Source organism: Tenebrio molitor, chromosome 4, assembly GCF_963966145.1.
Source record: "Tenebrio molitor chromosome 4, icTenMoli1.1, whole genome shotgun sequence".
Lineage (NCBI taxonomy): Eukaryota > Metazoa > Arthropoda > Insecta > Coleoptera > Tenebrionidae > Tenebrio > Tenebrio molitor.
This window is the reverse complement of record NC_091049.1, coordinates 1,479,232-1,504,790: the sequence shown is the minus strand read 5'-3', so window position 1 is coordinate 1,504,790 and position 25,559 is coordinate 1,479,232. Positions and strand designations below refer to the sequence as shown.

General features: G+C 36.3%; 1 protein-coding gene and 1 long non-coding RNA gene across 10 annotated transcripts in view; one reads left to right on the top strand and one right to left on the bottom strand.

Annotated features, from left to right (window-relative positions):
• The window catches only part of LOC138128776 (TWiK family of potassium channels protein 7-like), a 261,082-nt gene that overhangs the window by 89,782 nt on the left and 145,741 nt on the right, over positions 1-25,559 (top strand). For 3 of the 9 annotated variants that reach the window (XM_069044976.1, XM_069044981.1, XM_069044982.1), the window contains exons 1-2: positions 10,037-10,276; positions 20,698-20,759. The gene's annotated coding sequence lies outside the window, so the exon portion shown is untranslated. Of the gene's footprint in view, positions 1-7,117; positions 7,270-10,036; positions 10,277-14,068; positions 14,391-20,697; positions 20,760-25,559 lie in introns of those variants that run through there. The other 6 variants (XM_069044979.1, XM_069044984.1, XM_069044978.1 and 3 more) reach the window with 3 other exon arrangements.
• Positions 1,322-6,950, bottom strand: LOC138128792 (uncharacterized). The gene is made up of 3 exons (XR_011158911.1): positions 6,329-6,950; positions 4,001-4,122; positions 1,322-2,348 (listed from the first exon to the last, which is right to left on the bottom strand). It is a non-coding gene; the product is annotated as an uncharacterized lncRNA (long non-coding RNA).

Below are 25,559 nucleotides of genomic sequence, written 5' to 3'. Positions count from 1 at the left end.
TAATAAGAACTGCAAAGACAATAATTGACTCGGGGAAATTACACAAATGTAGCGCCACTTCGCTCTCCTATATTCGGAGAGTCGCAACATTTTACGTCACTACTCAGCCTTCGAGTGCGATACCATGATGGTACCCAGCTTATGTTACTCCCAAAGAATCATTCCATCTGGGACTGAAAGATTTTTCAAATCGGTCGGGTAGTTTGCGAGTTTATCCGCAACAAACAAACATACGCGAATCGATATATGTGAAAAAGCTCCGTTTTTGTTGTTGATACTTGTATAAATACCCCATCATAACATGTAAAAGTATTCAGAGTCTGCTACAGCTGCTGGCAATTCCTTCTTTCCATTTAGCTTCGTTAATTACCGGATTGTTTGTTTACGAAGCAGCTGGATGCGTTTTGTAGAACCAAATGAAAATTCGTTCTGATCTTGCCAATTTCAATTAAATCCTGGAAAGGGACAGCTTTCGTCAATCAATCAGAGGACGTGACTGGCGGTCGCAACCTTGAGCCCTGAAGGACATTCTACCGTTTTTACAACGACGCTCTCTGGATCTCCTTGTTTGGAAATATTCCCTCCGCACTAGTCTAGTGAATCGGATTAATTAAAAATACCCCTAAGCTTTTTTCCTGTAACACTCAAGCTGACAAACGTGGAAATATTTAAAGAAAACTTTTCCAGGATTAAGTTTTGAAAGGATCGAGTTTGCTTTCTTTTTTTCCAGAACTTTACCTGAATTCGCTCCGAGTTGGCTTTATTATTTTTTAACGAGGGACTGCAGAATTTTCCTAATTAATTTGTTTAAGAGAGATGTAATTAATTTCGACAAGTTTCGCGAGTGATCGATTGAATATTAATTACCAATTTCCTTGGCAATCAGGAAGTGGGATAATATTTTAATACGAGACGAGTGAAAACCTGACCTGTTTTCGACTGGTTGTTTGGCAATGCAAAGACGAGAAATCAAATATATACAAGGTGTTTATAAAAAAAACACGTGTAGTTTTGGGGTCACTGCTCAAAAGCTTCTTTTATTGGGCGCCCCAAGTGCTTATGGCAAATGAGCTTTATTTTACAGCCTTATCGCGACGTAACCATACGATTTAGATTTAATTTTTTAACTCCTTTGTTGCGCCACCATTTGTCTCCCTCATTTACGGAATTAATGCCGTCATTATTTTAAGTATACGCGAATTACGCCAGATAACACAAAACTTGACGAGAAAATAAAATAAACGAAAGCTTCCGCTGTAAATACCTGAAGATTTTTATTTTTAGTTGAAAGCTCACTAATGTTGTATTTTACCCAACGTTGTCAAAAATGCTTCAGACTTATAAATTTGGAAAGCTTTTGTTCGACAAATCGATGAATGTGTTCGCTTTTATTATACAGTCGAATTGATACGTTGCCGCCATAATCGCAGATTTAACAGTAAGGGCTTTGTTTCGACAGGAACAGAACAAAAGTGCGAAGCTTTGCGTTTCGCCAATAACAAATTAAAAACGTATGAGACGTATTTTTCAACGAGGGACTGATGGATTTTCAGAACAAAACAATGCACGCTGAAATTGTTGCTTTATTTGAGAATTCCAGCAATTTTTCGTGTTTGATGTGGTTAAAATACAATTCGTGCCTTCGTTGTTGCAAAATAAACTTTCTCTTTTATCAGAAACTTTTTCAAAATAGACTGGTATTTTTGTCGCGGATGACACAACTGTTAAGTGTAATGCAAATAATGTTTACAAATGAAATGTATCAAGCGTCGCTTAATTGTTCTTACTCAAATTTACATAAACCCAGTTTGGAAAGTTACCAAAAGCACTGATTAAATATAAACAGGAATTTGTAAACAACATTTCCTGGATACATTTTTATTCGGTAAATGATCTTCGCATTTATTCAAAGTTTTGATTCGCTTTCGCCAAAGCTAATCAATAATTTCGCTGAACAAACAAACACTGTCAAGCATTATAAACTTGACTCCACGTGGGCAATCTTGCATTTGTAGATTTGATTTGACGTTTTTTGGAGGATCAGGGCCCGTTGTCTTTTGTAAAGTCGGGGCCCGTTGTCGATTTTTGGAAGGTCCGGGCCCGTTGTCTTTTAGCAAAATCCAGGCCCGTTGTCGATTCTTGGAGGGTCAGGACCCGTTGTCTTTTTGGAAAATCCGGGCCCGATTTTTAGGTCCGGGCCCGTTAACTTTTGGAAGATCAGGACCCGTAATCGAGGCTCGTTGTCGATTTTTGGAAGGTCCGGGCCCGTTGTCTTTTTGGAAAGCCGGGGCCCGTTGTCGATTTTTTGCAAAAATACGGGCCCGTTGTCGTTGACGTTTCCACCACTTCTGCAAAATACATAATTTAATTTTTTCTTAGCAATTTTTAGAGATCGACTGACGCGGTTTTTCGCATTGGATTCGCCACATTTAGATCTGTGAAGTACAGTTTTCAGATATGATTTAGCTTGACCAGCAATGAACGTGTCTCTGTCTTTGTAATAAAAATTCCTGGCGCCTCCATCATTTGCACAAAATATACCTATATTTAAAGATTTCAGGAGATATTTAGGTGAATTAAAGAATCTTCTTGATCTCCAAAGTCACACTAGATTGTTTTTTATTATTTAAGCGTTTTAATTTTATGCTGTTACCTGTTTTATCGTTGAATAGAAAATAAAACACGTGCCGAAATAGAAAAACCTTGCTTTTGGAATGGAAGTATTGTATCCGCAAATGAATAATAAGATGAATCACCCCATCGCGAATGTAAATCGGTGTTATTCGGATGCAGGTTGACTTTTGTTGGACTTTTTGGCAAAAGTCTGTATCGTCATAGTTGTTGCATAATGTAAGAGTTCCTGCAAGGAAACTACCCCAAGGAAACTTGAAGATTTATACGAATCCGAATTTCATTGGAATTTTTATGTCAGTTTTATTGCAACGACATCGCTAAGTACATAATTCCGCCCCATTAAGAACACGAACCCGAGATCTTGTCCCATCGTTTATGAACCGCATCGGCGGCAAAACCTGCGCAACATTATTGGCCGAAATATCAATATCGAGTAAGGTAGAGTGAGTTAATTAACTAATTAAGTATATAAGATGGCTTAGGGTTGTCTGGTTTCGCCACAACGCCTGCTTCATTCTCTACAAAATGAAATAACTTACCAACACCCTTTCCCTTATTATCGCAGCGCCTAGGACAATCCGTTCACGATAGGTAATTAAATTTTAAGTTTAACGCTCCAACAAAATTATAATAATTCTCCCCTGCCAGATTCGTCGAATTTCTTCGCTGTTTTGGGGGTTGTATCCTAATTAAATAATTAAATCTGATGAGTCCCGCCACCTTTGTTACCGACAAGTTTTTGCCCAAACGAGCCAAGTTCGAAGAACTCCAGATTGAGGTAAGTGAGTTCGGTACCACCTCAAATTAAATTTGGAGCCGGGCCTGGACGGGGCGCCCCGATGTGAGTAATTGGCCCCCGCGCCACAAAAAGACAATTACTACAATAACTTAGGCCGCAAAACCACTTAATCCGGGCGGGCGCCGCCACAAACACTATTTTACATATTCATATAAGAGGCGGGTTTAGGGGGCTCCTTTGGAATGGCTTCGCGCGGCTTATCTCTGACTTACGGCGCGCACTTTTATATTTCTGAAACGGCACTGTCGAGATAACAATCTGATACGCGTTTCGCCAAAAATCAAGCGCAAATGAATTTAAGGTGGCGTTAATGCGGCCGTTTGGGCCCCACGAATCGGAGATAATTGTTATCAGAAATGATTTGTAGATGCGGTGCAACATAAAAGTTCGAGCAGATAACGACGCCCAACCCTAATTCAACGCGTTTCAGCTTTATTGTACGAAATTAAAACGTAAAATTAAATAAACAACGGATAAAAACAAGGCGACGGGAGAAATAAAAACTTTGTCGCCGTGTTCCACATCCAGAATAAAACATGTTCTGGAAAATGTGATAGACTTGTTTACCTCGCTAAGTATTAAAGCTGCTGCTGCTGGAAGTTCAAGGGAAGGCATTTTTTCCGCTTGTAATACTCGCCGTGCTCTCTTTAATGCGACAACAAATTAAATGGCGAAGGTTTCCTTTCAAGCTGAAAAAATAATGTACCAATAATCGGATTCAATTTTTATGGCGATCAATAACGTCAAATGTAATACAAAATGCTTTTTCAGGGGTATAATTTTTTTACTGGAGTGAAACATTCAAAGTAAAAGGCATTCATCGATTTTACTCTTTAAAACGTTCTCTTGGAAGTAGATTCCATTCGACGTATTCGCGCTAAAAAATTGTAGAAGCATCGAGGAGATGATTGATTTTTTTTTAAAGGGGTTAAGCAGTTTCTGTAGAATGTAAGAACCGCCTAAGTATTTTCCAGATCTGAATCCCATTGAACATCTTTGGAACAGTTTATACAGGCAAGGTTGATAATGAGACTTGAGAGCAAAAAATCGATATGGAAATTCTGTAAAGTGGATGAAGAGATTCTTTCTATATCATTTCATAGAAAGAAAGACAATGAAAAGTGGGCAATAGTAGTATAAAAGATAAAAAATGGAAAGTGAAGAGGAAAATGAATTTAAAAAGTAAAAGTAATTGTACAGGAATAAGGTATGACAATGTGAATGTAAAAATCACGACAGTAGGATATAAAAAGACTTGAGTAAAATAAAAAAAATATAGAAATAGAGATGTGGTCATGTACACGAAGTGTAGAATGATGATTGAACCAATGGTGAAGAAATACAGGGTATTTCATGAGTATTTTTGAGCCCGACGGAATTGAAAATGCAACCCACAATACATTTGGAAAGCAAAACTGGATATTGACGTGGAAAACATCCAAGTTTGCTTTCCACATGTATTGTGGGTTGCATTTTCAATTGCGTCGAGGCTCATTATCAGTTATCACTCGTGAAATACCCGGTATATGGGAAAAGAAGAAAAATCAATGAAATCATTAAGTAATGTACATTTTCTGTTGTATTACATTTATTCAATCTGTGCACTTGATTTTCTGTTTAATTCAAAAATATAATTTAAAGTAAAAGACATGTGTGATTTTTGTCTCGACCCAAACATTAGCAACAAGCCAATCTGGCTTATTTTTGGTCATTTACGGTTTAATGAAACTTACCTACATTGTATGAGGTATAAAGTTTTTTTATGCTAGAAAAAATTAAAAAAACCGGTGTCAGGATGACATCGCTTGGTGCAAATTAATGTCATACAGCGTAATGAGTTTTTATGTTGCCATAAACCGGGCTAAATTACAGTGTTGTATGTTAATAAATAAACAGGTTTTATATTTTCATCCGGATAAATTTCATATAATGGGCTTTTGTATCAAACATAAACTTTGTTCAAATTATGTAACTGGGATTAAGCTGATACCTCTGTTAATCTTGATATCGTTTATTTATTAATCGCTGATACAATTTTAGGAGGCGTTTTTCATTTAAGAGACGCATTTTCAATCAATTATTTATTTTTTAATAAAGTCATCCGGGTGCTTAACACAAATATAAATAAATTATGGATTTTGGCCGCTATTTCCAGGTACAAAACGCCCTGATTAAATGAATTAATTACTCCGATACATTCTTGTTTATTGTTCATAGAAATAAAAAATTTAATGCAATAACCTTGCCTTGAACGTTAAGGAAATACTCTACAAAGCGAAATCGATTACCTAGATGGAAATGCAGTTTGAAATAAATCCTATCAAAGAACGAGTTTCCCTCTGATATGAATATAAACAAAGTTATTTTATTTTTAATTTGTTTTTCTCGTTGAGGATGGAATAGGTTGAAGAATTTTGTGAAAAAAAGAAAATGTTTTGCTTCTTGTCTCACTTTTTGTCAAGGTAGCATTGCCATTATTTTTTGTGTGTTATTACATGTGCCCCCCTAGGAAATTGAGTAACTAAAATACTCGACCTTGGGCGTTGATGTTTACATTAAATGGTCATAAATGAAATTAAAACTTTGTAATCCCTTGTTTCCAATCACTTATAATTATAAATAATAATTACGAATTATAATTAACAAAGTTTGGTCCATAGTTGTGAATGACGGTGTGCACAATAAAATTATACTTAACAAATTGTGCTTCATTTGTGTTTCACTTATAATTATCAAATTCCTGCAAACTCCAAGGTTTTTACGTATAATTAGATAATTTGACCAATCAGATCATTAGCTGTGTTTAACCTCAAATCTCTGAGGTCGGTTTTTTGCCAAATGGACGTATTCGATGAAAAATGGGCGAGAATTAGTTTCAATATCCATTACGCTTACCTTCGTGGCACTTACTGTAACTATTTATTGGGTATATCTAATTCCACCAAACTGAAACTAGTAAAATGTCAAAACTAGTGACAGTTGTTTGGCAAATTTTCTCTAGTTTTTCATTGGTCTGTAGGTTTTATTAATTATGATTGTGAACAGCAAAAGTGAAAGTATTTTTTGTAAAGTATAATTTTCTAAGTATAATTTATAATTATAATTTCTTAAGTGATTGGAAACAAGGGGTAAGAACAGTTAAATTTGCTCAATCACGAGCATTCGTTGATTTTTTTTATTTTGCTATTTTCTTCTACTCCTTTTTGTGACAATTCGTAGGTTTTACTGTGTTTGTTTGATTTCATATGAAATAATTCTAACCCACCTTTTTTGTTTACATTTTGGTAATCGACAGTTGCGTAATGGGTAATAAAGTATCTGATATTATCGACAGTACATCAATTCGTCAATTTTTTTCTTTTGCCATTTTATTCTACATAGTTCTTCCTGTGACAATTCTTAGGTTTTAATGTGTTTATTTGATTTAGTAATTATTAAATAATCTTAACCTATCTTTTTTGTTTACATTTTGGTATTCTAATTGACCGAAGTCGGTAATAAAGGATTTGATATTATCTACAGTACAGCGAACGAAGATGCAAATCACAAAGCGGAGATTTAAAATTTCTGTTTAACAGGACATATAATTAGTGTTTATGTTTTATCCCAGCAAATTTGTGGGAATTAAATGTTAATGTGGAAGTGGTGTTAGTGACAATCATGTTTCAAGTTTATATGAAATAAATGAAACGCGATGAGTCAACGTCAATCTAGAAATGTCTCGATGTAATTAACATTTTTCGGAAATTTTCTGGCATTCACAAAGCCATAGTTAGTGTCAATATTAGTGCCCAGGAGTTCAATTCACTCAACGCAAGCTGATCAATAAAATAAAGGTAAAATTGTTGAAAAGTTCAACATAAAGATTATTTCCGTGTAATGTTGGTTGTCTACCCACCAGTTTTGACAAATTTTTTAATTTATTAATTTCATTGATCCTTTTACAAGCTAATTTATTTATGTTCCATATAAAATTTTCAATTATTTACACAACGTTTTTTCACAAAACATTTTAATTTTTCTGTGACTAAATCAGGGTGTGTGAAAAACACTCAAGTTAACACATTGTTGTGGCTTTTGAGCCTGTGCTAAATCAGGAGGCCCCAATGTCAGTGATAACAGCGATTTTAGTACACAAGTCATTTAATTCTGCAGGACACTCTATTATTGCTGGAAAAGCGATTATGCTTCTTCAGAAATTGCTCTTTCTTCACAAAAAGTGTGGCGATGCGCGAAGTTCCTTCAAACTACAATTCGTTATAGCAATTGTAAATAGGTGATTCTTTACTTCGCTAACAGCGAATGGGGTCCTGTTTTTGCGGTGTAAAGGAACTGTTAAAATCATAACAAACCACTTAATAATAATTGAACATTGTATCTCAGTACTTTGAAATTGTCCAAAACAGGAGATTGGTTTATGCGAAATCGTAAATGGAGTTTTTGCGGAACTACAAAAACTAGTTTAAATCCAACATAACTGTTACCAAACCAATCGTCTCATCAATTGGAAAAATACGACAAAAACTCAATTAAATAAGAAAATGGCGATATGCAACTACAATTTACTAGTTTCTTCGTTTTTATTCAGACATTCTTGTTAGCGAGTGATGTAAATTTTGGAACAAACATTTTCTACTTTCGTTCAGCCACATTTTAATTATAGTTTTCACGCCTCATTATTAAATTACATTCCGAATAAATCAGAATTTAATTTATCAGCCAACAGAGACAATACATTCGTAATGAAACCTCACACTAAAATATTAATCAGTAAATTAAATTAATAATACTGAAGATAATCAAATATTTTAATTAGCAGCTACCACTCTGTGTTATTCCATATCTATGGTAGTGGTATTTGCGTTTGGTAATTTTGCATTCTTTATTCACTCAATTTAAAAATGTTTGTGGAAAAATGGCTTTAATATACAGGGTGTTTCTGAAATAAGTGCCTTAATTTTAACTGGTAATAGAACTCATCAAAAGGAAGAACTTTTCTCTCTGCCATTTTGGCGAAAAACGTTGCGTAATGGCTTAAAAAACTAGGAAAGATTTTCCTAAAACCGTTCATATCTCCAAAACGGGTAGATTTATTTGAATTTCGATTTCGGCGTTAAAACAAGTTTTCTGGATGAAAATGAATGTTTTTTTCATATTAGCGCTGATCTCAATTAGCCACTGCAGTATTTAGTGGCGTAGGGCTATTTTAGTGAAAAATCTCTCGAATTTTTTTTTGGAATTAAACATCGTTTTTCGGCAAAATGGTAGATAAAAAAGTTGTTCCTTTTGACGAGTTCTATTACCAGTTAAAATTAACACACGTATTTCAGAAACACCCTGTATATTAATCATTTTTTCTGTCATTCTAGGTTTGTAAATATTACCACTGTAGTTTTTAGGGGTTTCATTTTATTAGCAGTGCCACTACTGTCCATTCAATTTTTATCTGCTGTTCTACAAAGTAATTAACACTTTGTTGATGGCCACTTTATTTACTGCCGTATTTAATCTATGTGGCTGATTTAGCTATTAGTAACGCAGTAATGGACACTGATGGCGCTTCAATGCTGGTGTGCTAATGTAGTGTATATGACCAAAGCAAATATTATGTGTCAGATATCAGATTCAGGGAAATAATGGTGGTTTTACGCACTTTAGGCAATAAATAAAATCAATAAAACTGAACATTTTTTACTTGTTGTATTGTCCAGATTTTTTATTTTCTCTTTCTTTTTCTTGTTGAAATTGAATTGAAATTTGAAGCTTAGACCTTTGAAGATTCTGTTTTAGTTCTAATCGTATCTAAACTCTGGCGAAGAGAGTAATAGAAGTTGGTACATCAAGGTGTTAGCAAACACTCCAGTTGTTGTTCTTGTCTGCAGCATTCTCCTGAGCATTGAATGTTTATCCAATTGAGGTGTGCCAATGTAAACCTCCCGTGTTTATAAATCCATATCTAATGCAGAGTTTGTGGGCTGTTACTTTTCGAGATTGCTAAACTGATCCAGTTTTAAGTCGAATTCAATCCGATCTCTTCGTCGGGACGTGCCGGAATTATATTCGTTTTTTGTTTATCTTCCTGCGAGAGTCCGTGTTTTGATAGTTGATGCGGCGTCCGCCACCTCCCGGTTAAAAAACAAGAAGTGACAACGCTGTCGTCTCCGAAATTGAACAGGGAATACCGGTGACGTCCTCCGAGCGCATCCTGGCCTCCGCCGCACAATATCTTTTATAGTCAAATATTAATGATGAAAATGGAAATGTGAAATATGAAGTGTGCCATGCTTGCGCCGTCCCCGACTACCGACTACAAGATTGGATCCGTTTTTACGGCCCTTAAATTTTGTATACTGCCCCCGCGAGACCCGCCCCGTCTCCTTCCTCCCAATTAGTCTCGGAACTTAAGGAGGAAGCGGTGGGAAATTTTTCGCCGCCACCGATGTGTTTGTGTGGCACTAAGTTATATATGCACAACGCCGCCTAGGGCAACAGCATTTAAAGAAAGCTCGACTCTATAACGTTTGTTCTCGAATCGATCTTTCCCCCACTACGGCCCCCACCACTACACTGTCCCCACTCCCGCCGGCCACGCTAACGCCCGAGTCTGGCACCGAGCTTTGCACGGTCGGGAGGCGACGGTCTACGTGGAGTTTTCCCGGAAAGAAATTTGCGTGCTTTCGCGGACTCGCGGGCGCAGCACTTGATGAATATTTTACTAACTCTGTTTAAATAATTGTTCTTCAACAATTTCTGTGTGAAGTGTGAGTGAATCTAATCATATATTCTTGTAAAAAAAATTGTAAATAATATAGTGTTGTCTATTTTGGATTACGCAGAACATTAGTGAGTATCTACGACGACTACGAATTGTGATAAAATTTTTACAAACGTTTCCACAAACACCTAAATATTTTTCTTTCATATTCTATAAAACTACAAAACACCACGAAAATAATATCTGCACATTATTTTTCCAGCTTGTTTCTACATTTTCGCCGACCTAGCGCAATTGCTAAAAAAGATAAATACTTTCACATTATCTTAAGCAGCTTTACTTGAATGTGCTTTTTGTACATAACTGGCAGAATTTATCACAGTTTCACCTAAAATATGGTGTAGCGCCTCGAGGAGTAAAGAAGTTTAACAAATTATTCTTTTGGGAAAGAAACAGCAAGATTCGTCCAAATGAAAGTTTAAAGACTCTACAATTAATTGTGTTGTTGATGGTGAAAGCTCCATTTGTTGAAGGACTCTTCGAAATATTTTTCGGTTGAGCTTTAAGCTCATTCTACAATCGCGCCAATCACACGTTATGAAATTATTTACCAGAGCTAAATTGATTATAATGAGTAGATAACGTTACAGGAGCGCTTTCGCGACCCCAACGTCGCCGAGCTTTTAACATTTGTAGAGCAAAGCACGAGGTGGAGTTGCACAATAAATTATGCGGAAATAGGGGCAAAAATAGTTTATCATCGGTGGTGATAAATATCAAGATCAGCTCATGTATTTGGTGCTTTTGTAATTGAGTAATCTAGCAGGCGTCGTAAAAGTGTTTTATTGAATAATAAAAAGCGATTTTAACGGAGGGTACACAAGGAATTTTTTTGCATTATGTCCATCATTAAATCTGGAGATAAAAATATTTTCTTGGGAACGAGGGGCAATTTCAAATAATACATTTTTAATAACGCCGTCGCAGTTATTAAAATGGCGGCTCTTGGAGGACTTTTTAATGAAACTTGTTTTTGTTTTGCGCCCGGATTGGTAATTTTTTAGTTGAATTCGACAGTTTCCTCTTTGATTATCGTTTTCATTGCGTTTTTTCCTGCTTTACTTTTTCCTTTTAATTGTGCCAATTAAATAATTATGACGAGGGTCTCTCGAAAGAAAAACCTCGAAAGCTTCATTTACCCAGATTTTACTTGCACGTTTCTGTTTTTACCTCTCTGCTCGCTGATCCTTCACATCCTCCGATTAATGAAAAAATGATTCCTCCTTATTTTACCATTTTTACCACATATTTCTGGAGCCAGGTTTCCATGATAATTTTATTAACTCGTCCAGTCTTACCCACTCGTTCATTTTCACGTCACGTCCTCTTTTTTCCTTCCACAGCAATTACTTTATTTTAAATTTGCGCAAAACTTTTACGCCGCTCCATGTTTTTTAAAAGCAATAATTTAATAAAATGAAAATTATATTTACCGATTTTTTACTTCCTTAAAATCGCTTCATTGTGAAACACCGCGACGTTTTAATCTAATTTTTTAACGCACTATTATTATTCATCAGTGGACTTTCCTGAAGCGCATTTTCCTCTCACGACACAAAAGGCAGAAATATAAAACCAGTCAACCAGTACGTGCACGACAATAAAAGTGTACAGGTCTTTTATAAAAAATCCTAGTTGCTCTAGTTCTAACGTAAATCGCTTTTGCATACGTGTAATATCCCGAATTTTCCGGTTTTATTGTCGAGTTTATTCCATAGCTTAAGGGGAGACTGCACCGTGAAGCTCGCGTATCGTAAATTGAAGCTTGAAGCTTTCGCCGTGCCGAATTGGGATTTTATTGCTTGTGCGTATGATGCATGCGGGTCCAAATTAGCAGTATTATAACGGTGCCTTTGTCTTTGGTTCATTACGCACAAGTGCGGGGATGGGGGGGTGACAGTTTTCCGGGAGCCAATTCCCGGTCCAGGTAAATGGAAAAAAGCGAAACTCGTCGATGGCAAATAGGCCAGCCGGAAATTAATCGGAATTGTCTTTGTGGAGTAATGGAGTACGCTTACCTAATTAGAAATTTGATTTATTCCCTGGGGAAGTCTCAGGTTTATTTGTGTCGGGTCGGGGGTCCTTGATGGAAAGCAAATTCCGGCTAATAATGAGTAAGCCAACTTACCGGCAGCCACAATGGTCGGTGGCTTAACCGCAACAATGGCCATTTGCTGTTGCAAACGGGGAAAAATGATGGACCTTAGAAGAGGGAGGCGACGTGGCTTTCGAAGGAGTTTCGTGTAATATTCTATGCACTTTGAATTTCCATTTTCTGATTGGGGGGATTAACAACTAGATTCCGAAGTGTGACCGCAACAATGGCCATTTCGAGGTACAAACGGATTGTTTAGTCAAAAATAATGAAGTGTAGATGGGACAACAGTGGAGCGGGTGCTTTGCGCTTGGGTGCGAGCTTTGAATCGTGCGAAAAGCTTCATCTTTATTTTTAGTTTAGCAGAATCATTAGGACGTTTTCCTGTGGTACATATACCACACTTACGCATTCGTGTTGCGTTGACCGATAAAAGTGTTAGAGCTTAAAGCTCATTTTACTAATTACAAAAATTCTACATATTACGAGATAGCTCACCCACGTGATTTCATCGTGATTGACAAGATAGGAAGCTCGGAACCTTCCAACACAGTTCCAACCTTCATCACGCCCTTATGTGTTTCATTGACAAATTAAATTATTTCTGATGACGGTGATTTTCTTTGAATAACTCTTTTTGGGTTGGTTTGAAAAGAAGACATTTTAACAGTCTTTTGAATTATAACTGAATTCATTTGTTTCATCTGTTTTTGTTTTTTTTTCTTAATTACACTGAATAATTCTAACATATTTCTGTTGCTGGAACAAATAGGAAGGAGTTATTGTCTACTTCTTCTCTAAACTGATTTCTTTCCTGTTCTATTTAATTACATCATTTTTCTTTATTGTTTGTGGTCCAGGTCTTTTCTTGATCACACGATATTTCTTTGTGTTGTTTTTATCTGCTTTTGTGACTTTTATAAATATTTTGGGCGTTCAAATGAAATCCTGGACTGTTCATAGAAATAAAAATTTAATGCAATAACCTTGCCTTGAATATTAAGGAAATACTCTACAAAGCGAAATCGATTAGATGGAAATGTGGTTTGAAATAAATCCTATCAAAGAACGAGTTTCCCACTGATATGAATATAAACAAAGTTATTTTATTTTTAATTTGTTTTCCTCATTGAGGATGGAATAGGTTGAAGAATTTAGTTTTGGAAATTTACCAAGCTTGAAGTTTATCATACGCAGACATGCGTGTATTTGCTTTCAGAAAATGTTTTGCTTCTTGTCTCACTTTTTGTCAAGATAGCATTGCCATTACTTTTTGTGTGTTATTACATGTGGCCTCCTAGGAAATTGAGTATCTGAAATACTCGACCTTGGGCGTTGATGTTTACATTAAATGGTTATAAATGAAATTAAAACTTTCTAAGAACAGTTAAATTTGCTCAATCAGGAGCATTCGTCAATTTTTTTATTTTGCTATTTTCTTCTACTCCTTTTTGTGACAATTCATAGGTTTTACTGTGTTTGTTTGATTTCATATGAAATAATCCTAACCCATATTTTTTGTTTACATTTTGGTAATCGACAGTTGCGTAGTTGGTAATAAAGTATCTGATATTGTTGACAGTACATCAAATCGTCAATTTTTTTCTTTTGCCATTTTATTCTACATAGTTCTTCCTGTGACAATTCTTAGGTTTTAATGTGTTTATTTGATTTAGTAATTAATTACGCAATAATCTTAACCTACCTTTTTTGTTTACATTTTGGTATTCTAATTGACCGAAGTCGGTAATAAAGCATTTGATATTATCTACAGTACAGCGAACGAAGATGCAAATCACAAAGCGGAGATTTAAAATTTCTGTTTAAAAGGACATATAATTAGTGTTTATGTTTTATTCCTGCAAATTTGTGGAATTCAATGTTAATGTGGAAGTGGTGTTAGTGACAATCATGTTTCAAGTTTATATGAAATAAATGAAACGCGATGAGTTAACGTCAATCTAGAAATGTCTCCATGTAATTAACATTTTTCGTAAATTTTCTGGCATTCACAAAGCCATAGTTAGTGTCAATATTAGTGCCCAGGAGTTCAATTCACTCAACACAAGCTGATCAATAAACTAAAGGTAAAATTGTTGAAGAGTTCAACATAAGATTATTTCCGTGTAATGTTGGTTGTCTACCCACCAGTTTTAACTCATTTCTTAATTTATTATTAATTTCATTGCTCCTTTCACAAGCTAATTTATTTATGTTCCATATCAAATTTTCAATTATTTAAACAACGTTTTTTCACAAAACATTTCCTTGAAAAATAATGGACCTTAGAAGAGGGACGCGAAGTGGCTTTCGAAGGAGTTTCGTGTAATATTCTATGCGCTTTGAATTTCCATTTTCAGATTGGGAGGATTAACAACTAGATTCCGAAGTGTGACCGCAACAATGGCTATTTCGAGGTACAAACGGATTGTTTAGTCAAAAATAATGAAGCGTAGATGGAACGGGTGCTTTGCGCTTGGGGTGCGAGCTTTGAATCATGCGAAAAGCTTCATCTTTATTTTAGTATAGCAGAATCATTAGGACGTTTTCTTGTGGTACATATACCACAGACCCATGAAAGTGTTAAGAGCTTGGAGGTCATTTTACTAATTACAAAAATTCTACGTATTACGAGATAGCTCACCCACGTGATTTCATCGTGATTGACAAGATACAAAGCTCGAAACCTTCATCACGCCCTTATGTGTTTCATCGACAAATTAAATTATTTCTGATGACGGTGATTTTCTTTGAATAATTCTATTTTGGGTTGCTTTGAAAAGAAGACATTTATAATTAAAGTTGACAGTTTTTTGAATTATAACTGAATTCATTTGTTTCACCTGTTTTTTTTATTCTTAATTACACTGAATACTTCTACATATTTCTGTTACTGGAATCAATAGGAAGGAGTTATTGTCTACTTCTTCTCTAAACGGATTTCTTTCATGTTCTATTTTTTATTACATTATTTTTCTTTATTGTTTGTGCTCCAGGTTTTTTCTTGATCACACGATATTTATTTGTGTTGTTTTTATCTGCTTTTATAACTTTTATAAATATTTTGGACCACCTGTAATATCGGGCGTTCAAATCAAATCCTAGGCTGGGAAGGCGTTGAAAACCGTCAATTGTTTTGCTTTTCTAAAGTGTAGATTGACAGTTGTAATTAGAACATGTTGACAGCTAACCTAAAATTCATAAACAAAAAATCTTCCTGTTTTTCTTTCTTTCTTTGCAATGTTTTACTACTAACTGACGATTCCTACTCTCGAAGCAAATATCTAAGAGCACCCTTTGCTGAAAACAAACATTCGTGTCATTCGGTCCAGGTTTTCATTTGAACGCATAATATCGGGTGTTCATTTAAATTTCCTGTCAAAGTTGGCCTTGAAGAGTCGATTGTGAACGCACTGCGGATTACGGATCACGGATCAGTGTTGTTTAATCTTACGTTTTTACACGGATGGTGCGTTCACAATCGACTCTTCTACGCCAACTTCGACCGGAAATTTAACTGAACACCCGATACTTTCCAACATTTCCTTTTTGATTTGTGTTAAGTTACAAAGTTCTTTTAACCTAACTGACAACCATTTAACAACCGATGTATTCCAATTACCTTACATCTTATTTTGCATACTAAAAGGTCTACATCCCTCCCTGTTCCGGGATTTCATCTTGCTCGAGATTCCAATTATAATCATCCGGGCTGATGATCTAAGCTTTTAGTGTCAATTAAGTTTGTCTACGAATATGTTATCCAAACAATTATTTCTTCATGTTGATAGATTTTAAACAGTACAATTCTTAGACAAGAAATCTTCACCAACCAGTTTAGTCATGAAGATATTTACTTCAGAAATCATCTATTAGACAAATACGTAATGTAATACAGACATATGATATAATTAAAAAGAGTGGTGGCTCGATTATCGATAAAAATCAAAATTAATCCGCTGGTTGCTTCCTACGGGCGTAATTATCAAATTAAAAGGGGATCAGATCTGTCAATAACAATTATGTTTGCTCGTTAATTTAATTTTTTCGAGTTATAAAGTTACACCAAACTTGACTGCAATTACTGTTGCTCATTCAGCGAAGCTATTAAAATAGCATTTAACTTTCTGAGACTGACTTGAAAAAAGATCAGTGTGTTTGTTTGCTCTACAACAATATTAGTAAATCGTCTGATAGTTATTACAGCGTGTTCATTCGTAATTTTAGCTTTTTTTGAGGTGTTGGATTCTCTCATGGGCTGTGACCTTGGAAATATCAGCGCGAAGGCAGGGCGACAGACCAGTGAAAAATCTGTAAGTGAAAACTGAAAACATCGACTACTTAACATACAAATAGACGAGACAATGTTTTTCGGTCGGTTTGTAGCGCTTACTTGAGACCTGTATTCGTCGTTTGCGCAGATATGACTCATAGCCCATGAGAAAATCCAGGACATCTACCTTCTTAACCAAAATTTTGATTTCAATAATCAAAAACTTATTCCCGTTCGTCGATATGGAAACATTTCAGTTTTCAATTGAATGAAGGCTTCTCGTAAAGTTTTTGCCTAATAAGCAGGATATAACTACCGAGTGACTATAAATGATTGAAAATTATTTTGTTATGTTGGTGACACATTTGAAATCTTTAGTTGGCAACATCGTTGGCATGACACACGCAATTTTTAAAATTGAAACAAACGTCAAAAAAATCTAAATCGACAATGTACTTCGTGACTTAACTTAACCTAAATAGAAATGATTGACAGATGATGCACGAGAAGACTTCCACCACCAACTGCATCAGTGCTGCCAATCCACTATTTTCCTTCAATCATTTATAGTCACTCGGTACATCTTGAGTAACGTCCTGTAAGTAATATTAACAAGTGTAGAAAGTAATGGCATCTTCTGCTTAACTTAAAAAATCAGAACACAATTAAATACACAATGAAATGATTTTTAAAAATTATTCGAAGCAATAATAGTGAGCAAGCGAATTAAAAATTAACACTTTCAATCAACAGTAATTGGTTTACGGAAGTTCCTCGATTTTGTCACAAATTTCCCCCATTAAATGAAATTAGCTTCTCTTATTTGAAGAGTTATAAAGCTCGATTAATTTTGTCCTGTCACATTTATCCAAATATACTTAGCTTTAAATCGATCGATGTAACTATTGGGAGTTAAAGGTTGTTAAAATTGCCCTGTCAATTATTGAAATTAAATCGCCATATATGTAAATATTGACATACTGAAATTGCGATTACAAAATTTTACTGATTTTCCTTCACATCGAGCCACATTTGCATTCTGGTTTGCCTAGAGCAAAAGTAATATTGCAAAAAATTTGTTAAAAAAATATTGTGTTAAAGCGATGTTATATGTAATTTACAAATTTTTATAACATTAATATATCGGGTCTTCATTTAAATTTCTCCTCAAAGTAGGCGTTGAAGAGTCGATTGTGAACGCACCACGGATTACAGATGACGGATCAGCTGTTCAAATCTAACCTCACTGTTTGCCTTGTTTGTTTTTTACTCTGCAGACTGACGAGTGGTGCGTTCACAAACGACTCTTGAGGAGAAATTTAAATGAACACCTGATATTTAATTCAGTATTGAAATCACAAGATCAATCCGGCAGTTGCTTATTATTATAATGTAATAAAAAAAATGAAGCACATTTGTTATGATGCTAACAATTTTTTTTGTGAAAAATAATTTTGTTAGTAGTTTTTATCGTTGGAAAAGGATCAATAAATCTTTAAATCAAAAGTAAATCTCCAGATACAACTACCTTGCAAGTAAGCAATGAAATGTAATCACTAAAATATTCCCGTAAATATGTAGTAGATTACGGTACGAGTCCAGTAAAATCACTTTTCTGACGAGGAGCGTAAAAAGTTAAATATGTATAACTCAAAATCGTACAGAAATGGTTGCTATGCTGTAAAGTGACCTATTACTGTACGATTTTGAGTACAGTAATATAGTTCATTACTGTACAAAATGCGGAAAAAATATTTAGAGCTTCTTTATAATAATTACAAGGCAAAAAATCATTATTTTCGACATGAAGACCTCTTCATCCCTCAGAAATGAAGTAATCTTAAGTTAATAATAATACCTAATAATACGGCGATTCAAACTGAAAGTAATTTCTTCGTTTGATCAGTGAAGTTAAGCAACGGTGGGTGTAATCGGTGTTTGGATGGGCGGCCGGCTGGAAAAATAAATGATAAAAAAATCCGACCTCGATGCCGTGCCCCCTTTTGTAAGAATGATAAAATAATTTGTTTGGAAAAACCACGTTTGATAAAATGAGGAGAGGTGACAGTTTTTTGCGGAATTTTTTTGGAGTTTTTTTTTCATCCCAGACACTAAATAATAAAGGTGGAGTTACAAGAGTTCCGTCGAAGACCGGAATAATTCGGTTCCATCCAGTTTTGATTTGTTCTTTGCCGATTTTGTCCACCATCACAAAAGAATGATCAGCGATCCATCCTGCGTGAAACTTTCTTCTGCGATTATTCACGCTGTGACAGAAAGTGTGTTTCACAACGTTACTTTTCCAATTTGGTGTCCGCTGATTTCGAAACATTCCATCCGATGCCATCTATTATTAAGATTGACATAGTTCTCTCTTAAATCCAACCGGAAGCCTCACCAGAAGCTGAACGGGTTATTTGAACTGTCCCGTCCGGAGCGCCTTTGATAAATGACTTTTAAAAAATAAATTTTCTTCACATCGCGGCGACGTACACTGATATATCTCGTCCGATTCCGGCCGAAAAAAAACTCCCACGGAATAAACTTTCCTCTTCGCGCTCATCTTCTTGTAACGTCTGACGCTTTGTTATTCATGGAAAGCGACCCCGGCGAAGACGCAGCCGCGGTAAAAATCCCAATTCAACGGCCAAAGAAATGCAAATCTTCTCTAAGTGTGAGACCGGAGAACTTAGGCCCTTCGCAAATAATATTAGCTCTCTATAAATAGATTTTATGTTGGTGTTTTTCAAAGTTGAGGCACCATTGTTGCCGTGGAGACGACCTGCGTTGTCTTCGATAAAGTGTGAAATAATGTGACGACATCCTCGTATCGTGCTCACTGATTAAATTTAAGAGTCCGTTCGCAGTAAATAACAATTTTCATTTTATCCAACATAAATGGAAACTTAGGGACATGGAGCATGTCATTATTGTGTGCTCGTCTGAAAATATCACGTCACTATAAAAGCTATTTGTGTATCGAGGCCAAAAAGTATCGGTTTTGTCGGTGTCGTTGATAACTGACTAAACAGACCAACAGCGTCCGAAAAAGTGCGTCCGAAAAAGTGCGTCCGAAAAAGTGCGTCCGAAAAAGAGTTACTTTTCGTCCGTTTTCATTAAAGGTGCCTAAAGGAGCTTTTTACCTCAGAATTTGCAATAATTGTGTCCGAGTAATATTTTTAGGCGGCAAAGGGAAATCGAGTGTACTTGTTGAGTTAATATTTTTTTTCTCGGCACAATTTCAGTGAGAATTAAAAGTAAGAAGGCAAAGCTTGTGCAGTTTGTGTCAATAAAGCTGGCACCCTTTGTGCTATCTAAGAGTCCCTAATATAAAATCATGTTTATGTTACTGCAGGAATCATAAAATTTTTATCTTTTCGACTGGCTCGAAAACAGTGAAGTTCAATTACTGGTGAAAACAACAAAAGGCCGTCGAGGCAAATTGAAAAAAAGCACAAAATATATAAAGCAGAAGGCGATAGATTACGTCGGCGGGCTCCGGCTAACGTAAAAACTTGAAAAAAAGGCGTAAAAATCACCGAAAACTTTTATAAAAGTGCTGGTGCACCAGAAAACTTTGCTTTTCTCATTTAATGCTCCAGATTTACAACTTTCCTAAGATAACTCCTCTTTATGTCCATAATAAAATGCTGCCGGTGTGTTTTTTCCTAACCCCGCTGAAGAAATACAGTCGCAATAATTACTTCCGGTGTTAGCGCCCCTTAGATGGTCCATCACAAGTCGCTGGATTAATTGGAAAAAGTGAATTTTTCTGGATGACACCATAAACGTCTTCCCGATTAATCCGTTTAGGATAACCGTCTTTAATTTTGTTATGTTGGCATTTATGAAAAAACGAAGGGCGTCATCGTAAAATCTTGTGCTAAGAAAGCTCAGGACGTCCTTCCTATAAAATCGTTCAGATATTCACGTAGATTTTTATAACGCCGTAAAAGTCCATCCGTTAATTTATTTCTGGGGATGATCGAAGCACCTAAAGAGATTTGTTCCGGAGTGGTGGAGGGGATTAAAAACCGACTAGACAAATACACAAACGGTGTAAATAAGGTTATCTGTCACGTCGTGAAGTTCGTTTAACAACAAGCTTCTTTTTTTTGCAGGTCGATCGCCAACAAGTGGAGGGCATCGATCACCCCCTTAACACCACCCAGAACGATTAACGGTGAGTGATTTTGTTAATTGGCATGTTTTGTCTTTGTCTTGATTTCGTATTCGATGCGGCGTAAGATACCTTGTACGCTGTTTCATTAATTCCATCCATCTTGGATCCTATTTGTTTCTTCCCACTTTTAACTTGGAAAAACTCCTAGTTCTGCTACCACGCGCTTACTTTTTTGATACGAGCTAGGCTTCTCTCAATATATCAGAAAATATAAGATTTGTACGTATGTATGTATCACTTGTACGCTTATAACCAATGAAGTACTGAACCGATTTTGATGAGGTCTTCACCAATAGTTAAACTGTTCTTTAACTCAAGTTACAACACACAAAACCATTGGCTACTTTGCGAGGGGGCTCAGGAAAGATGGATTATGTAGTTGCGTTTCGTGTAAAGAATACTGGAACCAACACGACTTGTTAACTTTTCCTTTCTCTCCGAAGTAAACTCAGAACAGACGCAAATTATTTTTGCGAAGTGAAATTTATTCAATTTCGGTGATGTCACAGACGTGGACATTTTGTTTTGAACTATCTCGTCGAAGTTTCCTGGAGAAAAGGGTATTCAAGGATTCTGCACATAACGCTCGGTCGTAAACTTTGCAACCGAAAGTTCTTGCACAATTATTCAATGTATGCCCCCGGCAAGCCAATACGACAGGAAGACTGCCATTTTTCACAATTGTAACGTACCATACATTTTACAGAAAACTTTGACTGGAATTGACCGATAACGAAGAAAACAGAGGAAAAGTCTGGCTAATATCGTTGGCAATTTATAATACTTTTGGCTTTGATCAAAATCTTGCAGTTTTTTTCTAAACGCATGTGAAATTAATATTCACTGATGCAGAATTTTTAATTTTACACGACACGATCAAATTACTGACGCCACACTGTATAAAGAAGCAAATTCGGCATTTGCATACTTTGTGTGTAATTAACGACATTCTGCCAACCACAACGCCCACGAGGATAAAAGACGACCGCTACATTATCCTGTAATGTTGTTTCATCAGCTGTGGCAAGGAAAAATTTGTGGAGGTTCCAAAAAAAAAACTAATTTAATACGATTAGAAAATTATTCATATAAAAAATATCACTTTTTTGTGGAAATAATTGCAGCAAATGATAATTAAAATTTTAAATATGCATAAAGGAAATGTGAGACCTTGTTGCAATATGTTGGTGGTGGAAGCTCTGCGTCAAAATAATTAAATACTTACTCTAGATTCCATAGAGTAAATAAGGTCGCGCAAGTTTGCAAATGTGTGCAGTGTCACTGCTAATAAAGCTAAAAGTTACACGGTTCTTAGTTACTTTGAATAATTTTAATTAAAGTGAGATGCATATCATTTGTGAAAGAGGGTTTCATATTTTTTAAAAAATTACTCTTCATCGGATAACCAGTGTGCAGTTCTTTATACAAGAGCTTTGGATTAAGCTTTAGCTTATTATTTGGAGCTACTGTTGTTGGCAGAATAATATTTAGGCAGTTTTTGGCCAGAGCTAAATTGAATAAACCTTGTAATTTTAAAGCGTCTCTAATTGTTAGAACAACTTCAGGAGGGAATAAATTTTCTGCTTGCGCAGCTTGAAGATAACTTATTTATAGATTTAATCCCTGATGTATGATAATGTGACCTGTTTTTGGAGAGATATCTAGAATGGCCTACGATGTGATCAAAAAGAAAACAAATCAGAGCAGGCGTTGCAAATTATCTGGCATGTCGTAGCGGAATTCTGTGCAAATGTCAAAGAAACGCCAACGATGTGCTGTTGTTAACCTAGAAAACAACTTTTCGATTTCGCCAAAGTTATGACTTAATAAGAGATTTGTCGAAAGGTAGGCAACCAATAAAACGATTGCGCACAGGAAGCATAGTTATCGCTACAAAAAAAACAAAAGATGAGGTGGCACTCTTGATTTATTTTTTTTTGATCACTTTATAGATGGTCCTTCAACCAACTTTCTCCTGGATTAGAATGTCGTGACCAAAAGACTCTTTATTCTTTTTTTTTTGTTCACCTTGACACGTCAGTTCAATATTAGAATTTTTGAGCGACGTACAACGTCGATAAATCGGCTAAAGGTCGAGGGTAGGGTTCAGAGGAACCCTAATCATGTGTTAAGGTGTCATCGGAATTATCCTGTAAATGTCAGTATCCGGGTCCTTGTACAACGTAGGCGGTCGTGAATCACAGGTGTAATGGCTGCGATTAAGATGTATTTGGTCGTGAACAAAGAGAATTGTCGAATAACGCCTGGGAGATAGCTAATTCGGGGAGAAATCCGGCTCGATTGGTAAACAAATCTTTCACAGGTAAATTGCCATGTCTGGCCACTGAAAAATTAATGAATATTCTTGGCACGAAAGCGGAAAATTTAAAGTTCCCATTTGGTTTTAAAAGTTTCACAACTTTGCCATTCACACGTGCAGGAGGTATTTCTCGGGGTGCACAGTCAGCACGGTTTACTTGGGGGAAAAGATGGAACCAAAGTGTCCTGGAAAATGCTTATTCTTTCTTTTGAATGTTTATTGATTCTTGGAGCGACTGCTGCGAGGACACCTTGGATATCGGCCAAAGATTAATTCAAAACCGAAGCGATACTGATTATAAAATGGTGAAATTACTGCAGTGGGTGCTGGAAAATCACATTTTGAAAGATATGTTTCGTTGACATGTAATTTTTTGAAACATTACCACAGTAAATGTTGCTCGACGCAGAGCACACAAGAGCCACCTCACGACATACGTACTGCTGACACGAGAAGAACGAGCTACCGATTTGAGATTTTTGCAGAAATGATGTCTTGATGAAGATTATGGTTTTCCTTCTTTATCTGAATTCCGTTTGTAATTATTTACTTCCTTATTTATCTGTCCTTGTAAAGTTTTTGGTACTTTCGTTTCTGTTTTCCCTCCATTCGTTTTATCCATTTATTTAAAGTGTATTACCGTGTCGGTAGTTCAATACAGTTTCAATAAATTAGTGATAAATGCCGGGCGTTAATTGCCATTGGCAAATTTTCCGGTGGTAAAAGACACCTGGGGACAAATATTCTACTGAAAATAACCTGGGACCAGTTCAATAAACATTTTGTTGCGTTGGACAAATGTAAAAAAGACATCCCAGCAGTAAATTGCCTCGTCGGCGAGTTTAAAGCATCTTGGTCCCTTTTTGGGTAATTTTTGAGATTTTTCACCCCGTGCCAATTAACGGCCCTTCAAAAGCAACAGGATCAGATTAACGACCCGAAATTGGCTTAGTCTCGTAAGAGTTGATTCAATTTATCCGTTGTCGGCGGCAAAGGTGAAAGATATATCCGGGGGCGGCGGCAGGAACGCCAACGACAATGCATTACCTTTCACCGAAACTAATGTATTCTCATTTGCGTCGAGCGCAAATTATTTGTTCGTTTGTTTCGACGTGGAAGTTTTACCGTTACCCCTCCGATGTAGCACCCCGTTACTGTTTTGTTCGAATTAATCAGTTTCGGTATTGTTTGCGTGATACTTTATCTACCCCGTTTCGTGTTCAGATTTACGATACATTGCATCCTGCCTAATGGCACATTATGATGCAGCTTCGAATCTGTTTCGCAGAGAACAACGCTTCCTTCAGAATTCGATAACGTCAAACGAGATAATGGGACGTATCGCGTCTTAAGACGGTTAATTGGACGAGATGTTTTTGTCGGAACATCTGATAAAGCTAATGCCGACGATAATTGTGATCGCGGACGGCGCGGATGGAACGAAGGGTTGGAAAAAAACAAGATCAAATTTTGTTGCAAAAAGTAACATCTGGAATACTCCAAGAAGGTTTGATTGTGCGGACAGAAGAGGTATCAAAACGGAACCTTGAGGGAGACATCGCTTCACTAGAAAAAGTGTCTCACTACAAAAATAACATCCAGAATAGTCAAAGAAGATTTGGTTATGGGAAAGAAGAGGTATCAAAGTGGAACCTTGGGGGACACATCGATTCGCAGATTTTTCACTGGTCTATCGCTCCGCCTTCGCGCAGATATTTCCAAGGTCACAGCCCAAGAGAGAAGAATTTCACACTAATATAAAGCTAATGCCGACGATAATTGTGAACGCGGACGGCGCGGATGCAACGAAGGGTTGGAAAAAAACAAGATCAACTTTTGTTGCAAAAAGTAACATCTGGAATACTCCAAGAAGGTTTGATTGTGCGGACAGAAGAGGTATCAAAACGGAACCTTGAGGGAGACATCGCTTCACTAGAAAGAGTGTCTCACTACAAAAATAACATCCAGAATAGTCAAAGAAGATTTGGTTATGGGAAAGAAGAGGTTTCAAAATGGAACCTTGGGGGACACATCGATTCGCAGATTTTTCACTGGTCTATCGCTCCGCCTTCGCGCAGAGATTTTCAAGGTCACAGCCCAAGAGAGAAGAATTTCACACTAATATAAAGCTAATGCCGACGATAATTGTGAACGCGGACGGCGCGGATGCAACGAAGGGTTGGAAAAAAACAAGATCAACTTTTGTTGCAAAAAGTAACATCTGGAATACTCCAAGAAGGTTTGATTGTGCGGACAGAAGAGGTATCAAAACGGAACCTTGAGGGAGACATCGCTTCACTAGAAAGAGTGTCTCACTACAAAAATAACATCCAGAATAGTCAAAGAAGATTTGGTTATGGGAAAGAAGAGGTATCAAAATGGAACCTTGGGGGACACATCGATTCGCAGATTTTTCACTGGTCTATCGCTCCGCCTTCGCGCAGATATTTTCAAGATCACAGCCCAAGAGAGAAGAATTT